This window comes from Vombatus ursinus, unplaced genomic scaffold, assembly GCF_900497805.2.
Source record: "Vombatus ursinus unplaced genomic scaffold, bare-nosed wombat genome assembly UNPS02014926.1, whole genome shotgun sequence".
NCBI lineage: Eukaryota > Metazoa > Chordata > Mammalia > Diprotodontia > Vombatidae > Vombatus > Vombatus ursinus.
This window is the reverse complement of record NW_020954704.1, coordinates 4,976,397-4,995,839: the sequence shown is the minus strand read 5'-3', so window position 1 is coordinate 4,995,839 and position 19,443 is coordinate 4,976,397. Positions and strand designations below refer to the sequence as shown.

General features: G+C 37.5%; 1 protein-coding gene and 1 pseudogene across 7 annotated transcripts in view; one reads left to right on the top strand and one right to left on the bottom strand.

Moving 5' to 3' along the window:
• Positions 1-19,443, top strand: part of FUT8 (fucosyltransferase 8) — a 436,921-nt gene that overhangs the window by 81,674 nt on the left and 335,804 nt on the right. For all 7 annotated transcript variants that reach the window (XM_027843711.1, XM_027843709.1, XM_027843707.1 and 4 more), the window contains one exon: positions 8,319-8,430. The gene's annotated coding sequence lies outside the window, so the exon portion shown is untranslated. The remainder of the gene's footprint in view (positions 1-8,318; positions 8,431-19,443) is intronic.
• On the bottom strand, positions 546-944 carry LOC114029344 (annotated as a pseudogene).

Here is a 19,443-nt window from a genome sequence, read left to right as displayed (position 1 = left end):
TGGCTACAACATTCCTTGGTGTTTTCATTTTGGGATCTCTTTCTGGAGGTGATCAGTGGATTCTTTTGATGACTATTTTAACCTCTGGTTGTAGGATATCAAGGCATTTTTCTTTGATAATTTTTTGAAGATGCTGTCCAGGTTCTTTTTTTTTTTTCATCATGACCTTCAGGTACACAAATAATTTTTAAATTATCTCCTCTGGATCTGTTTTCCAGGTCAGTTTTTCCAATGAGGTATTTTATATTTTCTTCTATTTTTTCATTCTTCTGATTTTATTTAATTGATTCTTGATGTCTCATAGAGTAATTACCTTCCACTTGCCCAATTCTAATTTTTAACCAATTGTTTTCTTCAGTTAGCTTTTGTACCTCCTTTTCCATTTGGCCAATTCTGCTTTTTAAGGAGTACTTCTCTTCAGTGAGTTTTTGTGCCTCCTTTTTTATTTGGCCAATTCTACTTTTTAAGGAGTTGTTTTCTTCATTGGACTTTTTTTCCCATTTGGCCACTTGTATTTTTTTTTCCACTTTTAATAAACATTTTACTTACTGACCAGCAAAGTAGTTATAAAACCGTAGCTTCTGTAAGAGCCACTTGTTTTTGCCTGTCTTGAACCTTTCCCCAGATTTGATCTTGACCTTCTTCCTTGCCTTATGTTTTAGTGCAGGGTCAGGAAACACATCCTTGTTGACAGCTGTTTTGTCCAATGGGATATCCACAGAGTATCTGGTGGGCATGAGGTGGTTCTAGTTACAAACTTTCACAAAGGACTTGATTTTTGATCTCTTGGCAATCTTCTTTTTGCCCATTGCTGCAGTCACTTTGTGAGGGTAGCAGTCGATACCTGCCACCAAAGCACGGCTGTAGGGCCTGTCGGCTTTGCACCCAGAGTACCTTCCGGCCAGGACTAGCACCCCCTTCCCGGGTTTCATGAACTTGTCCATTTTGACATGAAGCAGGTTGCTCCTAGAGCCAAAAGGGCCACTTGTATTTTTTAAGGATTGTTTTCTGCTGTTAATTTTTGTCCTTCCTTTTCCAAGCTATTTAACTTCTCTTGCATGCCTCTCATTTCCTTTCCCAATTTTTCTTCTACCTCTCTTGTTTGACTTTTAAAATCCTTCTTGAGCTCTTCCAAGAAGGCTTTTTGGCCTTGAGACCAATTCATCTTCCCCTTTGAGGTTTCAGATGTAGGTATATTGACAATGTTGTTCTCTTCCAAATTTGTGTTTTGATCTTCCATGTCCCCATAGAAAGAATCCATGGTCAGTGTCCATTTCTGCTTTTTGCTCATGATGTTTGCCTATTTTCTGACTTTTAAAGTTGAGCTCTGCTGCTGGTGCACAGGGCGCACTCTCCCAAGCTTCTTGTGTTGGTGCCAAGGACCTGATCACTGACTTTGTGTGCTGGGGTCTCCAGTGCTGGCAGCTGGAGGCTGTAGGGGTCTGGCAGCTTACCTGGTGCTGAACTGGGTCCTAGTGTTGGTGGCTGGCATGCATTAAGGCCAGGTGGGGTTGTTTTGCATTTCTCCAGGGCTACACTAAAGCTCTTGGGATGGGGCTGTGGGGGGTCTGGCCACTAGAGGATGCCTGCCCACCTGGAGTTGCGCTGAAGCAAGGGGAGAATGCCTACCTTCTTAGAGTTGTGCCAAAACATGTAGAGGTTTGAGTGCTAGAGGACGCCTGCCCCCCAGTGCTTGTGGTTCTCTGAGCTGGAGTCAGCCAGTTCCCCTAGCTGTGTCAAGGCATTTGGGGAGGGGAGTGTGTGTGTCCTGGTGTTTGCGCTTGCCTTCTCTACCACCCTGGTTCTCAGGATGTCCCACTGGTTTGCTGATGTGATGCTTACTGCTTGCCAGGACACCTCCCATCCAGTACTGCTCCACTTCCACCACAGGGAGAAGGACCTTTCCCATTAATCCTCTAAGCCTCCCAGTATAAAAGACTGCTGCACTGCATCTTTTTGCTGGTTCTGCTGTTCCGGGATTTTTCCTGGGGTGATACATTCTGGGTTTTTAGAGGTCAATAAAGGAGAGGGGAAGGACTTGCTTCTTACTCTGCCATCGTGGCTCCTGGAAATAGGGGATTTTTTTTATATTTGGTGAAGACATAAGTTTGTTCTTCAGCAATAAAGAAGGAACCAATATGTAGGGATAGATTGAAGAGAAGAGAAGGCATGGAAATGGTAGTGGGAGCAATCTGCTGGAGAAGATGGGAAGGGGTGGTATCACAGAGAAGGGCCACTTCTTTATTTGACATGAGTAAATGAGAAGATGATGTGACATGAGTGATGTGAGATGAAGAGAGAAAGGAGGAGCTCCCTGCAAGTGGACTCAGTATTTTGGCTGAAGCATGAGGTGAGGTCTTTAGCTGAGAGGAATGGAGGAGAGAGTGTTATGAGAGGCTTGAAGAGACACTAGATTAGGCATAGTGGTTGTAAAGAGTCGGATAGTGAATTGCTGTTGATTAAATTGCAGATGATACTGATTTGGGATGTTTCTTGGAAATATTATATATAATGGGGCTAGATTAGCTGAGTTGGCAGAAATAGAGGAAAGGCTGGCTGAGAAGGCAATTCATTTTGAAAAAAAAATCAGAACACAGTTATTATATGAGAGGCAATACTTCAAACAGTTGTGTTGAAGGAGTTCTGAGGTGGTCTTGGGACAGAAGATTATATGTAAGCTTTTTGAGTATTGTGAAGTTGAGTTGTTTTTCTGAACATCATTTTCTACACTGGAGAAGTAATCATTGTGAACATTGAGTTGCTGAGAGTTCATCTGGAAATAAATAGGCACTCTGAGGACATCTCCATTTCTTAAAGCGGTGGCGAAGAAGGGGGTATTTCAAGAAGAGAAGTGATAAGGATCATTGGCTGAAAGCAAATTGCATTTTGTTGAGAAGCATTAAAAATAGTCTTGCTACTGTTACTTGTTATCTAAATGTAACTCACAGAGATAATTTGTTTAGCATGTTGAGAAAACAACGTCATTGAGAGTAGAGGTAGAGTTCAGTTAAAGTGCTGCTTACTCTGAAAACTCTTAACCATGACCAAGAATTTTCTAGGGAAGTAATGAGTGATCAGCTCATACGTAGACCCATAGCGTACTGGAGTTGGAAGAGACCTTAAAGGTTATCTAACCTAGCTTGCTACCCAGCACATGAATCCCCTCCATTACATTCTTACAGCTTCCCTGAATTATAAGGGAGAGAACATAACCTTGGGCACTTAAAACACTCATCATGGGAACTCTAGTTCTGGGATCCTGTGCTTTCCTGGGTAGTGAGTATATGACCACATACTTGCCTAGCTCAGTCTATCTAACACCAGCCATGCTTTACTTTTTGGTCCTCCTCTCTTCTTGACATTTTCCCTGTTTTTATATTAGCATTCCTTTTCCTACTCCATCACTTCCCTCACTTTCCATTTTTTTGGCAAAGTCAAATCAGTATCACCAATATCACTATTGGAAAGGATGTGTCAGTCAACTTCTTTTCGTACCATGTATGTCCCTGTGACTTTTCAAACCAAAAACACCGTTCTGTAAATACCATTCCTTAATATAGGATGTCCCAAAAGTTTTAGTGTTAGATTCAGTAGCTTAAAACTGAAGTAAGATTTTTGGGACACTCTTGTATGCATTGTGGCACCTATTAAATGGAGTATTTATTAACTTATTTTATTTGCCAGGTTCTTTGCTAGGAGTTGGGAATACAGATACAAAAGTAAGATAGTCCTTACCCTCAAAGAGCTTATATTCTAAAAGAAAGATATTATAGGCAAACGGGAATGGGGGCCATGGAAAGAAGTTTTGGTTTTTGGAGTGGGAAGACCCTGAGATTGTAAGTTGACCTTTAGGGTGGGAAGGGAGTGGGAACGAGCAGCTATTGTCTACGGTGGTTAAACTCCTTCACCAGAAGGACCCTTGTTTCCTGGTGGATGGCTCAATGGATTGTGAACTGTGGCGTGCTAGATATAATAGGTTATGGAGGTTTCCCCACCAATCAGGATAGCACTCAGGGTGGAATGTCAAAGCTGAGTGGATCAATTTCCTCCTGGTAGCAGACCATGATTTCAGGAGGTCTGGATCTAAAGGGTCAGTGTACCTGGTGGGCATGAGGGTGATCGCAACAGGCAGATAGCAAAATGCCAGCATTGGGGTATACCTGGTTTCTTGTTGGATGACTGGATGGCATGTGAAAAATGGGCTGGGACTGGCTGCATATAGTAGATTAGGGGACTTTCTCTCACCCATCAGCCATTGTAGAATGATTATATTGTAGCAGAGCTGAAAATATTTGTATTTGGCTACTAATTACAGATTGAGCGTAAAGTGGATTTTGAGGTTAAATTAAATCAACTTTTAAAATTTTTTAACATTAACTTTTGCTTTTGCCAAACCCCAAAAGCTGCCATCTAAAGTACAATATGGGTTATAGGAGGATTTTTCCAGTCAGGGCAACTTCCCTTAAATTTCATATTTAATTTGAATAAAAAAACATACTGTTACCTACTAAAGAATACTAGCTGAGCAGGACTACTTAGAAGGTCAGTTTTAGAATTTCCTTTAGTTACCAAAATTTTCAGTGATAAAAGGCATAAATGGTGACAGAAAAGTATTGTCCAGTAAAATAACTCTTTAAAACTGAAAGAACCTCCAAAGATCATCTAGTCTAAGCTTCTTTACGAAATGAGAAAAATCCAGAGGGATGAAGTGCCTGATTTAGGTAAGACCACTTAGGTAATTGGTGGCAGAGCAAGGACTAGAATCCATGATTCCCAAATCATTCTTCTTTTAGATTTCCTGAAAGACAGCTGAACAAAAATATTAAGTACCTGATAGGTGCCAGACACTGTGCAGGGGAGACAAGATTGTTCTGAACTGCATCCTCCAGCTTAACCGCAAAAATATCATATGCAAATATAGAATTTGCTGTTTAAAATTTGAAAGTTTTTTTTATTCCTACTTGTTTTCTGACCGATGTCTCTAAAAGGTGATTTCCTAATGAGTTTGAAATAACAGCCTTTTGTGTGTAAAAGAGCACCTAGGCATCTGGGTGATACAATGGATAGAGCACTGACCTTGGAATCAGGAAGACATGAATTTGAATCCTGTCTCGCAGACTTACTATCAATTTTCTCATTTGTGAAATATAATTACAGCATCTACTTCACAGGACTGTATGTAGAGCTTTAGAGTTTATTAGTCATTAAATTCCCAGCCCCCTTGAATCATTTTGTCCTCTTAAGTTCTATTTTGGAGCTAGAGGATTTCATTTTTTTTTTTCTTTAAAAAAATTTTTTTTTGTGGTTTTCTTGGTATAGATAATGTCTAAACGTGATTTATTTGGAGCCAGGAAATGGTAGACATCAAAACAACTCAGGAGGGCTGAGAAGTTTCTGGCAATACATGCTGGAATCTGCCATACAAGGCCTTTTTCTCTCTCTAGATATTGGGATTCTTACTGCCCATTCTCTGCTGATTGTTACCTCTTTTTTCCATCTCTCCCCTGTTGCTGTGGTAATTTGAGCAATAGCTAATACTTTTGAGTTCTGTTGGCCAGCTCAAATTCTGTCTCCTCCGTGAAGCTTTTGTCATTCTCTCAGCCAGTAATGGACTTTCATCCTTTGGGATTATTATTTTGTATTATGTATCATTTCATTATATGATTATAATTTTAGATGTGGAAAGGAATTTAAAGATCATCTAGTATACATTTTTTATTTTCAGAAGAAGAAATTTAGGCTCAGAGGTGAGGTGACTTGTCCTAGGTCATACACAAATAGTAAGGAGCAGACCTGGGTTTTGAAACCTGTTTCCCTTGAATTCAAATATAGCTCATTGTACATATTATATTCCTTAGTTGGGACTGTGTATTGTCTCAGCATTTTATCTCCCTCAGGGCCTCGCCCATGAAACATATTGGCTGAATTGTACTGAAAACCTTTACTTGACCTGATCTTCCCTCAGACTATATTCCTACAATCTGTCAGCCAAACTCCTAGAAAAAACTCTGTGGTCCCTGCTTCTGCTTCCTCTTCTCTCATTCGTATCTCAACTATTTGCAATCTGGCTTCCAAGTTCATCATTCAACTGAAACTACTCTCTGTCTCAAATTACCAGTGACCTCTTAATTGACATGTCTAATGGCCCTTTCTTCAGTCCTCATTCTTCTTGATCTCTCAGAAGCATTTGATCCTTTTGATCATCCTCTCCTCTTGGATATGCTGTTTGCAAGGTTTTCATGGTATTCTTCTATCTTGGTTTCCCCCCTACTTACCTGGCATTTCTTTGTGAATTTTCTTAGATGGGCTGTTGTCTTCTAACTGTAATTATACCTCAAGACTACATCCTAAGCCCTCTTTTCTCTCTGAATGCTTTTTCACTAAGTGATGTCATAAGCCCTTTTTGGTTTAATTCTCATCACTATATAGAGAATACCCAGATCTTTCTATATAGCCCTAATCTCTCTCCTTAACTTCAGTCTCACTTCACCAGCTTCCCATAAGACATTTTGAAAGTAGATATCTTGTAGGCATTTCAAAGTCAACATGTCCAAAGGAGAACCCATTATTTTTCTTCCTAAACCCTCTCTTCTTCTGCCTTGCTTATTTCTATTGGTCATCACTCTCATTTTCAATCTTGGTGTTATTCTTGATTTCTTACTTTCAACCCACATATCTATTCACTAGTCCAAATCTTGTGATTTTTACCTCCATAACATTTTTCACCTCTATCTTCTTTCTACCTCATACAACCTCCATCCTAATTCAGGCCCTACTGGGCCATTGCCAGTTGTCTTAATTCTTATCTTACTACTGGACTGTGATGACTGTAAAGGAAAGAATGAAGCTGGTAAGACTTTGTGCAGCTCTGCCTCACGTAAATCCAGTTCACGTGCAAGTAAAGACATCACCCTCCTGATGATGTTGGTCCTCTTCGAGAATGAAGGATGAACAGTGATTCTGGCCCTTACTACTTCGGGCCTGGACTATTGCAATAGACTCCTAATTAGTTTTCCTATTTCAAGTTCTTCCTTCTCCAATCTGTCCTCTTTCCAGCTGCCAAAATGAATTTCCTAAAATGGCATATCTGACCATGTAACTTCTCTACTCCAACTCTAATGTCTCCCTGTTGACTCTAGCATCAAGTATTGTTTCATATTTACTTCATCCTTTCAAAATTTCTATTTGTGTAAGTTTCATAATGCACACAGTAATTATCAGAAATATAGCATATAGATATAATTTATAAATAAGTGAATATACATATATTGGAGATACATGTTCAGATTTTTTATTGATAGAAGGTTCATGATTAAAAAACCTTGAAAATCAGTGGCAGAGATGTTTGTGGAAGAAGTTTGACCAAATAACTGGAGAAGTTTACTTCTAATAGCAGCTCGTAGGCAGGAAAATTTACGGACCCATAAGCATAGATTTGAGAGATCATTTGGCCTTATGCATTTCTTGGTTCATAAGCTCATCTTTATCCCTTTAAAAAAAAACTTTTGCACTAAGTTTTACTTTAGGAAAATGTGCTTGTTGCGATTAATATTCCCCCAATTGTTATATTTATTTTAGTGGGTCATTTTTTTTTGCCATTAGAAAGAGTTCCTACCTACTAGCATCATGGAGTCACCATCATGGAGTTTTCACTAGATCTGATTATCTAGTGCCTTTGGATATTTTCATTGACTTCTTGTATTATGAAACAATTAACATTATGTTTAAGCTTTTCAGAAAACTTATTTTGCCAAATGTTCCAGGCCTTTTAAGTCGGATAGTTTAGAGAGTTCGTAGGGTAATGTGGTTGCTTAGAGGCAATTTCTTCAACTGTGCAGGGTAAAGGTATCACAGTCAGTTCCTGGCAGAGGTCTACTAAAATATGGCTACATGGTAAGAGTTAAAGGTTCACAATGATAGATTGCTTTTCTGGGTAAAAAGGTAAGGTCCCAATTCTGGGCAGTTAAGGAAAGCAAAGGTAGAGGAAACAAAGGATTCGGGGTTTTTTTTAAAAGAAGTTTTATAGGCTGTATTTGGTCTGTGAAGCACAGTGGTACAGGGTGATGGTCTTTGAAGGTAATATGGTAAATGAAGGTCCTTTCTTTGCTAGGAGATTAAAAAAAAACAACTCTGGATAGAAAAGCACATCTTGTGTCAATGTGTTTAAGTTGCCTTCAACTTTTGTTGAAGTTATGGTAAAGATTTACTGGGCACTCCAGCAGAAATAATAGAGAATAAGGCTGGGTTTTCATTAAACACAAAACAAAACTAACTGAAATGTGAAGAGGACTGAATTTTGGTATTTTTCTTTCTTCCAGATCACTGCTTTGGTTAAATCTAAAGAGGGCACCCATGATTTTGATGGTTTCTGCTTCTGAGAAAAATAATCAGATTTTTCATCACCCCTCCTAACTAGCTAAACAAATACAGGTTAGTATATTTTGGGGCTTTTTTTCTTTTGAAATTCTATGAGGCTGAAAGAGGGCTAATCATGGTTATACCGTGTCATGTATATGTATACACACACCCCCACACCCACACCAAATGGGGCTGAATGACCCGAATTGTACTGCCCTTTTTTTTTTGTTCGGTTGAATTATTGTAAGTTAATAAGCATTTACTAACTGCATACTATACTCATGTCTTCTTTTCTACATGGAAAAAATCCTCCAACGGAATTAAAATGATTGCTGAACCAGGCCTGTACCCCAGGCTGTTGTTGGGTTGGTTTTTTTTTTTTCAGATGAATAATGTATTCTTTATAGTGTATACTCGCTTAAAGTTAGATGCTGGATATGCATGAATAGCCAGCGTACTTGATGCCTTTGACTGTGTCTATCTATTCTACACTTTGTATTGAAAGTTAGCTTAGTCTATCTTTAAGAGTGACATTTTTACAATTGGCTTTTGTTTTCAGGTTTTGAGTAACATGCTTGTCCACAGTGCATTGTGTATATTTGGAAATATGGTTACTCTTTCCTGTTCTAGAATGAAACAAGTAGTTTTGTGTTTTCAAGTTAAAAGGTTTGTTTAACTTGAGATCTGAATGGCTTAGCTTTTTTTTTTCTGATTATATGCCTTTTATTAGAAAACTGATCTTAAGACAGATTAAAAACATGCAGATTTCTAGAGTATGGAAAGAAAACAGAATTATTAGGCAATTAAGGTACTAAGAAATTAGGTGCAATATCATTTGTGCAGAAGTAAACACGGTTTAAGTGCTTTTTCTTGAAATTTTGTGTTGGTATTAACATTTTTTTTTTTAACCAGATAAATTTTAGTTCAAAGAGAAACCTGAAATGTACAGATAAATTTGTACATTTTGACATTGGTACATTCCAATAACCAGTGCTTTAGAAAGCGATGCAAATAGTGAGAATACTGCTACCTTCACAAAGGCCTTAAGTTTTGAGGGAGGATGGATTTGGGGGTGGGTGGGCAGGAAAGATTTAAGTTTTTAGAATCGACTGTTTGGAGTGAAAATTAGAGTGTCCCTCTTTCTTGGAGGAAATTGTGGTCTAAAAAGGAAGCTTTGAGAAACCATTTGAATGTTTTTTTAAGGGACCCGCCTAATTTATTATTTACTACCAGACAGAAATGCTTTTGAGATATGTTATGTTCAAAAAAAGCTTTGGTTTAGATATCAGAGTAAAAAGATACGAAACTTTAACTTTGTCCTGCCCAATTGTTTCTAAATGTTTTTATTTCTGCTATACCATTCTCAAAAGTATTTCTATAGATAAGTAGCATGGATTCATTTAAGTCTAAAGAGTAACTTCTGAAATAAAGCATTTGAATTAGGGTAAAGAAATTTGAAAAATGTTCTTGAAGGAGCCATAACCATTTTTCATGAACAGATGCCCATGACATTGATGTGCTGAATGTTATGAATTCATCATAGTTTAAGCATTTTAAGGTTATATAGACTTGGTTGCATATATTTTCTAAAACTCACATGTATTTTTCTAACTTTTTAACATAACATAAAAGATATAGCCAGAAGCAAATTCCTAGAGAAAGCATTAACAATTCAGAATGTGGAAAATAGATTCTGCTTGCAGAAGAAAATAATCTAGGCATGTTAAGGTAAAAGGTGACTTGCTAATGTTCTATAGTAGTTTTATGCATGTAATTCCTTAAACAGCTTTATGATAAGGATCATACTTTGGCATTTTCCAAAGAACCCAATAAAGTGTTATTTCCACAGCATGCATTTAGCAAATGTCTCTTAAATGAATGAATGAACCCTACTACTTGGACCACCCTGGAAACTAGGAAAAGCATGTTTGAACAGAGTTGTCCCAAAAATTAGCAAAATTAATGTTAAGCTCTAGATTTTGAGAAAGCTTCTGAGTGGTATCAAGCGACATACAACAAAATTGTATAAATGGGTATTGTTATCAGTAATTTTTGGAGCTGGTTGGGAAATTAAAGATTATTGAGTCTTATTCTTCCATTTTACGGATGGACAAAGTGAAGTTCAGATGTGGTATGGTGAATTTATCAGGCTGACATAGTTAGTGGCTAAGTCAGTCTTAAAACCCTTAATCTTAAGGGTTAAAACCCTTAATCTCAGACCAGTAAGGCACTCTCTGTGCAATATAGTGGTCTTAACTTTGTGGAACATTGAGAGGTTGAGTGATTTGCCTGGGATAACATAGCCAATATATGTCAGAAGTGGTACTTGAACCCAAGTGTGACATTTAAAAAGGTTTGAGAAACATAGTTTCTGGGTAATTTAATCATGTTATTAATAATTCCAGCATTTTAATGAAAGGATAGTCATTTAGCCTTCTCTGTCTTAGACCAAAGACCATTATGGTGGCAGGCTCACAGTTATTATGCCCTTTTGAAGAGTAGAGTAGGTGTCCCCATGTTGACTGTCATCTCTGAATGACTAATAATTAATGAAGGGCTTTACCTAGAGAAGTCGGTTTACTCCAGTGAGGGGCTGAGAGTGACATCATGTCTCCCTTGGACAAGAGACTATCTCTATATCCAGACTACCCCCTAGCCTTGGGCAATTTAGACAAGAGGCTCTGTCTCTACCCATGCTTGATTGAATGGAATTCACCTTAGACTAGAGATTCCTTATAAGGTTGGGTAGGGTGGGATAGAGGAGAAGAGTAGCTTAACTTTCAGAGATTGAGGTCTTGAAATGACGATGGAGAGAGGGAGAACTCTGAATCTCCCCAGATCATTAGTAATTAATAATCATTTCTTTCACAGGACTTTCTGGTTTTGAGTCTGGCTCTCTACTATACCGTTCCCATTTTTTTTTTAAAAATTATGTTATTAGGTTCATTTAATAAGTTATCACTTCAGGTTTACTTGTAGCTCAAAACAAGTGAACATTTTCCCTTTTTTATTTTGAGCTAAATTGGGTCTGCTATGTTAACAATAAAAACTTGGAAAGAAAATCAATCACTAGATTTATTAAACTGCTCCTATTCAAATAGCATTGTTTAAGGTGCTGAGGTGGGGGAAAGGAAAGAAGATAAAAACTCAAAATATAGTCCTTGCCCTTAAGGAGCATATAGTCTAATAGAGGAAACAGTCAGCAACACAAATAGCTATAATACACAGTATCACAAAATAAATGTACTAAGGTGTGAAACAAAGTACTTTTTGAGATCTGAAGGGGGATGATTATATTTTAGGGGTCACCTGATTAGAAAATAGTCTGGAAATGTCGGGTGTATGTTGAAATTTTTTTTCTAACAGGGCTACAGAAATTTTGTAGCATAGTATAGATTACTAGAGGGTGGAATGGAAAGTAGGAGCCTTCAACTGAGGTCCAGGAATTTCTAAATGGGGTTGTCTTGCTTTTAGATATTTGATGTATAGGGATTTTGAAAGATTGTGACTCAACTCAAACCATTTCAAATTATGCATATTTTTTGAGGGGGAGTTCACCTCTTTGTTCCATTTTGTCACTATGTAGCATCTTTCACTGATTGCATCACATAAACTCCCTCTAACTTATAAACTACACCTTATAAAAGGGAGGTATTTTTAGAACTAGAGTGCAAGAAGGAAAAAAGCTACCTTAACAAGATGTATAGTTTCACTCTCAATAGCATTTCCTTTTCTGGTGGTGGATATAATTGGGGAAAGCATGTCCAGATAAAAACTCCTGACAGGGACTTAGTTTATTGGATTGCAGGCTTACATTAGGCTTATCATATCATTGTGATGTGGCAGCCTAAACAGCTTGTATGATTTTAGGCTGCTTTTATAGAATCATTATGACCTCAGAAAAGATGTTCTAGCTTACTTGTGCTCTGCCCTTGAGACTGGATCTGGAGTACTGGATTCACAAGTCAGATATTACCACCACAGTTTGTGAAGAAAATTTTCAAGCTGAACATATCCAGAGGAGGTTGAATATGATGATTAAAGGGACAAGAAACCATGCAATATGAGGTTTGGTTGAAAAAACTGATTATATTTAAGATGAAGAAGTGGAGACTTGGAGGGAGAGCAGAGAGAAGGAAGGAAGGAAGGGACAGAGAGTATAATAGAGTTCAAATGTTTATCATGTAAAAGAAGTGTTACATTGTTCTTGGCATTAGAAGATAACAGTAGGGACAATGGTTGGAAATTGACTAAAGGCAGATCTTGGCTTGATAGCAGGAAAAACTCTTAACTGTTAGAGCTGTCCAAAATTAGAGTGTGTTGCCTAGGAGTTTGAGTTTCTTTTCTCTGGAGATCAGGTGGAGGCTGGATGACCCATTTGCAGGGGTATACTGAAGCTAGCTTTAATTGGCTTGCCTATCATTAAATTTTCAGCATGACCATTTATGCCTCAGAAATCAAGGCTTGATTTATTATTTTGTTGATTGTCTAGACTCAGAGTGATGAAGAACATTTTAATAAAGCAAATTAAACTTAAAAGTACGTTGTGGATACATTTTCTACCTACCCTCCTGCAAAGTCCATTGTTAAATATTTATCTCTGTACCACTGGGAGGATTCTTGCTTTGAGGTGTGTGTTGGATTTGATGACTGGTTGGAGATTATTTGTCTTTATAATCGTATTTATAGAAGATGAATGAGAAGGAAGATTCAAACAGGTTCTTTTCATTTTGCTGGGAGATGTTTTAAGGGGGGTAATCTTAGACTTGTCCTGGATAGAACCAGTGTTGATTTTCTACATTCACATCTAAAAATGGACACTGTAATCATTAAAACCATTTGTTCACCATTTAAAAAAAAAAAATCTAGGAGACTAGAGCATAGAATATTCTGTTTATAGTTAACTTTTCTTATTCTATTATCCCTCCAAGATATTTTGTATTATTTCTGTCCTGTCTAATATTTGTAGACTTCCAATTTAGTAGCACCATAGATTGAAGTAATATTTTGTTTGCTTCCTTGGCCAGCTCATTAATGAAGATGTTAAGTGGATTAGTTTTGATCCTTGTATTTGACTTGTACATAATTTTCGATTTTGATTAGATTATTTGTAAGAGTAACATTCTTCAGGCCAATTAATTTATTTAAAGTTAGAAAAATGTGCTATTGCCATAGCCTCTCATCAGTCTAGAAAAGAAAATAGCTAATTAGGTGAGTATTAGAGCTACCCTTACATTGCCTTTATATTTCTCTATCCTGTCATCTTGTTAGGTCTTGTCTTGGAAAATTCTTAAGCAAGAATGTTAATTCTCATATGTACATCATCAGACCAGGATCTTATAGGTTCTAGTCTAGGGGTAACTTGGTGTTTGAATTCCCCTTATGAGTTTATTCCTATGGAATGTAGACTTCTTGAATGCAAATAAAATAATAAGTGTATATTAAATTACACTATTAAAGTACACTAATGATGATGATGGTTTTAAAAAGAGACCTGGATCACATTTACTAATTGTATTTCCTCACTTCACTGTAGTGCGTGCGTAGATTATATTACCATATCTTTTTCTAAATGTTTTAAGTTAGTGCGTGTCAACGAGAATAATGTGACCTTTGAAAGTCCAGAAATTTTAAAAGGTTCTTTTGCTATTGTTATGATTTCCTTGGAGATTCCCTGATCCAAGAGTTAAGTTTAGACCATTCTTTTAGCTGAATGTGGGCCCTTTGTTCTTTCAGTACTTTACTGGAGTTATAAATTAAACTCTTCTTCTGCTTTACCACCCTTGGACTAATACTACTGATGGAGATGGGACTAGATGGGGAACTTTGATTTCAGTTGGTATGGGGAGGTCCTTGTAAGGACTTTACCAGTGCAGATTGTGGGTATATTCTCTGCAATTTCTAGTCTTAGTTGTCTGGGGCATTGAGAGATTAAGTGAATTGCCCAGAGTCACACAACTACTGTTTGTTGGACTTGAACCCAGGTCTTGTTAACTTTGAAGCTGGCTCTCTATCCACTATGTCATGATTCTGATACGTACACAAGATGTAAAATTTACACAGGACGCAGATGTAGAATTTAAATTCCTTGGGTTTGCAAAAATTGGCCTCAAGTTTTCTTTCTTTCTTTTTTTTTTTTTAACAACACAGAGAATTATAATTTTATCATGCAGTAACCAAACTTAAAGATTAAAATTTGAGAACTGTTAACTTCTTTGATTCCCTAATTAGGAGTCTTTGGAGTTCTTCCTACTTGGAATATTTTTTGATCATGACATAGAAGCTTAAGGAATTCCCCTTTGTCCTCCCATTTTGTTGTTGTTATTCAGTTGTGTACAACTTTTTGTGACCCCATTTGAGATTTTCTTGGCAAAGATGCTGGTAGTTTGCCATTTCCTTCTCAAGCTGATTTTATACTGAGGCGAACAGGATTAAGTGACTTGCCCAAGATCACACAGCTAGTAAGAATCTAAGGCTAAATTTTCACTCATGAAGATGAGTCTTGCCAACTCCAGGCCCATTGCTCTATCCACTGTGCCCTGTGTTCTCCTATGCATCCCTGCCAAAGAATCACTGAGTTAACCATAACTTTTCCCTTTAGAAGTCTCACTAATCTAATTGGTGCAATATAATCTGTTTGACTGAACGTTTGTTTTAACTTCAACTAATTAGCGCTAAAAAGCTTTATTCAGTGCAAGGCAGCATGATGTAGTGAAGGCACACTAACTTTGGAGGCAGTTCTAGTCCCAGCTCTGCCCTTTACAAATTGTGTGCTAACTCATTTAATCTGTCTGAACCTTAGTTTCCTTACGGGTGAAATGGAGGTAGTTATAGTTGTATTGTCTATCTCACAGGGTTTTTGTGAGTAACATACTTTGTAAACATTAGCTGTTTTCAGTGAAACATCTTTGCTTAATTTGTCAATTAGCATTCACTTGGGACTCAGTTTTCTTCTGCAAAGTCAACTTAACTTGACATACTTTGGATTAGTGTTTTCCAGTTTGCAAGAAAACAAAGTTCTTTCTAAATAACCATAACTCTGATTCCTATTATTGGATCTTAGGAATATCTATCTAGTATTGGAAAAGACCTTGCAGGTCATGTAGTTAATTTCCCTTGTTTTAGAAATAGAGACATATAGCTTCAAGGTTTATAAAGCACTTTGCAGACATTATCTCATGATCTCAAGATAAGTTGGGAGGCTATTTCAGTGGTTTGGGTAAGGGCCTTTGCTAGAGTGGTAAGGATGTGAGGAGAGAGAAAGGGGGTAGATAAAGAGATGTTATGGAGGTAGAAATGACCGGATTTGGTACCTGCTTGAATATGTGCAGTGAAGGGAGACGGAAGGGTCGTGTAGTGGTAGTGTTGGGTGCTGGTGACTGGAAAGGTGGTGGTACACTTCTGTAGAAATAAGGAAGGTTGGAAAAAGGAAAACCTAATGAATTTTGTATTGGCCATACTGAATTTGTGATGCTTATGGGACATTCAATTTTAAATGTCCAGTAGGCAGTTGGAAATAATGGGACTGCAGTCCAGGAGGGAGACTAGAATAGGATGTATAGGTCTGGAATCAATGGCATAGACATAATAATTAAACTTATAATAACTGATAAAGTCACCAAGTATCAGAGTATATAGAGAGAATAATGAGATGAGGGACGGTCAGACATATAGGAGATGAACCAAGAGATAGCAATATTACAATAACCTAGAGAGGATAGTGTGCACAGGTATAGAGGGGGTAGTCCACAGTTTCAGATGCTACAGAGGTGTAGAGAAAGATAAGGATCAAGAAGAGGCCATCATATTTGTAAATTAAGACAGACATCATTGGGAGAGAGTAAGAGCAAAAGGGAGAGAATGAATCAGAATATTGTGGGGGGCAATCTTCTGGAGTAGATGGTAAAGGATGGGGTCAGGTGCACATGTAGAGGGGTTGGCCTTGGTAAGTAGAAGGGCCACTTTTTCACCAGATTGGAGTAAAGGAGGAGAGAGAAGGGAATGATGAACCAGCAAAGGTGTTTGTGAGACTTGAAGTGAAGAACATTTAAAGAATTTTTGAGGTGTAAAGTGAAGAAGTAGGAGCTCACAGTGAATGCCTTTTATCTTATTGGAAAAAAAATTGGTGTAGGTGGAGAAAGTACTGTGGGATGCCTATGGTTTGGAGCAGTGGATGTGGGGAGTGGGTTAGAGAATCAGTTAGGAGTAAAAGGAATGCTTTGCTACAGGAAGGTCCCAGGTGAAATGAGATTATATACAATTGTGTGAAACAAGTGCAGAGACTCCCTTAGTAAAGTATAGAATGAGAAACTAGCTTACAGTGTGCATTACTATTTTCCCCCTACTTTTCCCCATTTTTTTTTTTTTTCTGGTGAGGTAGTCCATATTTTCCCTACAGGGCTAATTAAATGTGATTTATTGCTGCTTGGAAGACTGTTACTCCTTTGGGTATGAGTTCAGCATCAATGCTTGAAGGCTTTATGATGTTATCAGTTAGCTAATTGATTCATAGCTGCTTTATGTCAGGGTTGATGAAAATTATTTACTTGGTGAGTCAAACTCAAAGAATACCACAAGAATGGGATGTCAGTTGGCATTATTATTTAAGATTTTGTGTAAGAAACTGTCTGCTTACCAACTTTTATATTATTTTTGGATTTCAGTTTGGCCATTTTTATTGCATGACCAGGTTGCTTATAAGATACAGGAAACCTTTTCTCTTTTTATCCCCTTCTTTCTAGCTACTTGGATTTGGACTTGAATTAAGGGAAAGAAGGTACTTAAACATGTCAGTCTTGCTGGAAACCAAGCTATGCTTCTACTTAACTTCATTGTCATTTTGGGTGTGGGTTTTTCACCACTTCATAAAAGCTTTAGCCTGAGCTATTTCAAAGTTGCCTTCATTTTATTAACCCCTGTTTTTCTTGAAAGATAAGAGTTATTTCAAATATATTTAGTGTTGCTGCTTTGGTCATCTTCAAAGTTTTTTGCCAAGGTCAAACAATCACCCCCTAAGAACGCTTATAAAGCATGTGAAGCTGCCTTTGCCAATCTTTTTGAAAAATATCCTTGAGGGAGTTACAGATTCACAGACTTTGAGGGTTGAAAGGGAATTCAGCAGCCATCTAATTCGACCCATATACAAACATAATCCCTCCTTTCATATATCGAATAAGTGGTTGTCTAGCCTTTGCTTGAAGACTTCTTTTTTAAAAAATGAGTATTTTTATTTTTAATATTCATTTTTCAAAGACTTTTTAAGACAAAAATCCCACCACCTCTCTAGGTAGCCCATTCCATTTTTGGACAACTCTAAATATTAGGAGGTTTTCTTGACATTGAGCCAAAATTTTCCTCTTTGTGATTTTCACCTGCTGCTCCTGATTCTTCCTCTCTGGGGCCAAATGGAACAAATATAGACCCACCTTCATGTGACAGTCTTTAAGATACTTGACATATACTATCATGTCCCCCATGAGTCCTCTCCAGGCCAGGCACACGTAATTCCTTCAACTGATCCCCATACCATGAGCTCAGGAACCATCCCCAGCCTGGTTGCCTTCTTCTGGATATTTTCCAGCTTAGGAATGCCCTTCATAGATGAACATAACACTCCAGATGTGGTAGGACAGAGCAGGGTTCAGGGTAACTATCACCTTCCTATTTCTGGAAGCTGTGAATCTTTTTAATGCAGTCTACAATGTCATTACTTTTTTTTTTGGTTGCAATTTCATGCTACTGACTCATAATGAACTTGCAGTCCACGAAAACTCGGAAGTCCCTTTCAGAACCACTGCCATGTATCTATCAACTTGCAAAATTGTTTTTTTTTTTTAACTGAAATGTAAGACTGTTTTTACCCCATGTTGAATTTTGCTTATTAGATTCAACCCCTTGCTCTAGTCTGTCAAGATTCTTTTGGATCTTGACTCCATCACCTACTATCTTACCTATTGCATCTTTATATTATCTGCAGATTTGATAAACATACTATCCATGCCTTAAAGGTCTTGCTTAGAAGATCAGATTTATCAGATTTATGGAGAATAGAAGAATTCATGACCAAACAGGAGATAGAGAACATTACGAAATGCAAAATGAATAACTTTGATTACATTAAATTGAAAAGTTTTTGCACAAACAAAGCCAATGCAACCAAGATTAGAAGGAAAGTAGAAAATTGGGAAAGAATTTTTACAACCAGTGTCTCTGATAAGGGCCTCATTTCTAAAATATATAGAGAATTAGGTTAAATTTATAAGAATACAAGTCATTTCCCAATTGATAAATGGTCAAAGTATATGAACAGCAGTTCTCAGATGAAGAAATTAAAGCCATCTGTAGTCATATGAAAAAATGTTCTAGATCACTGTTGATTAGAGAAATGCAAATCAAAATAACTCTGAGGTACCACATCACACCTATCAGATTGGCCAACATGACAAAACAGGAAAATGATAAATGTTGGAGAAGATGTGGGAAAATTGGAACACTAATGCATTGTTGGTGGAGTTGTGAACTGATCTAACCATTTTGGAGAGCAATTTGGAACTGTGCCCAAAGGGCTATAAAAATGTGAATGCCCTTTGACTTAGCAATAGCACTTCTAGGGCTGTATCTCAAAGAGATCATACAAATGGGAAAAGGACCCACATGGACAAAAATATTTATAGCAGCTCTTTTTATGGTGGCAAAGAATTGGAAATTGAGAGGATGCCTATCAATTGGGGAATGGCTGAACAAGTTGTAGTATATGAATGTGATGGAATACTATCATGCTATAAGAAATGATGAAGAGGCAGACTTCAGAAAAACCTGGAAAGACTTATATGGTCTGATGAAGTGAGCAGAACCAAGAGAATGTTGTACACAGTAATAGCCACATTGTGTGATGACTAACTTTGACAGACTTAACCCCTCTCAACAATGCAAGGATCTAAGACATCTTCAGAGGCCCCATGATGGAAAATGCTATCCACATCCAAAGAAAGAACTATGGAGTTTGGATGCAGATGGAAGCATACTATTTGCTATGTTTTTTTTTTCTGTTGTGTTTTGTTTCCTTTTTCTGGTGTTTCCTCCTAT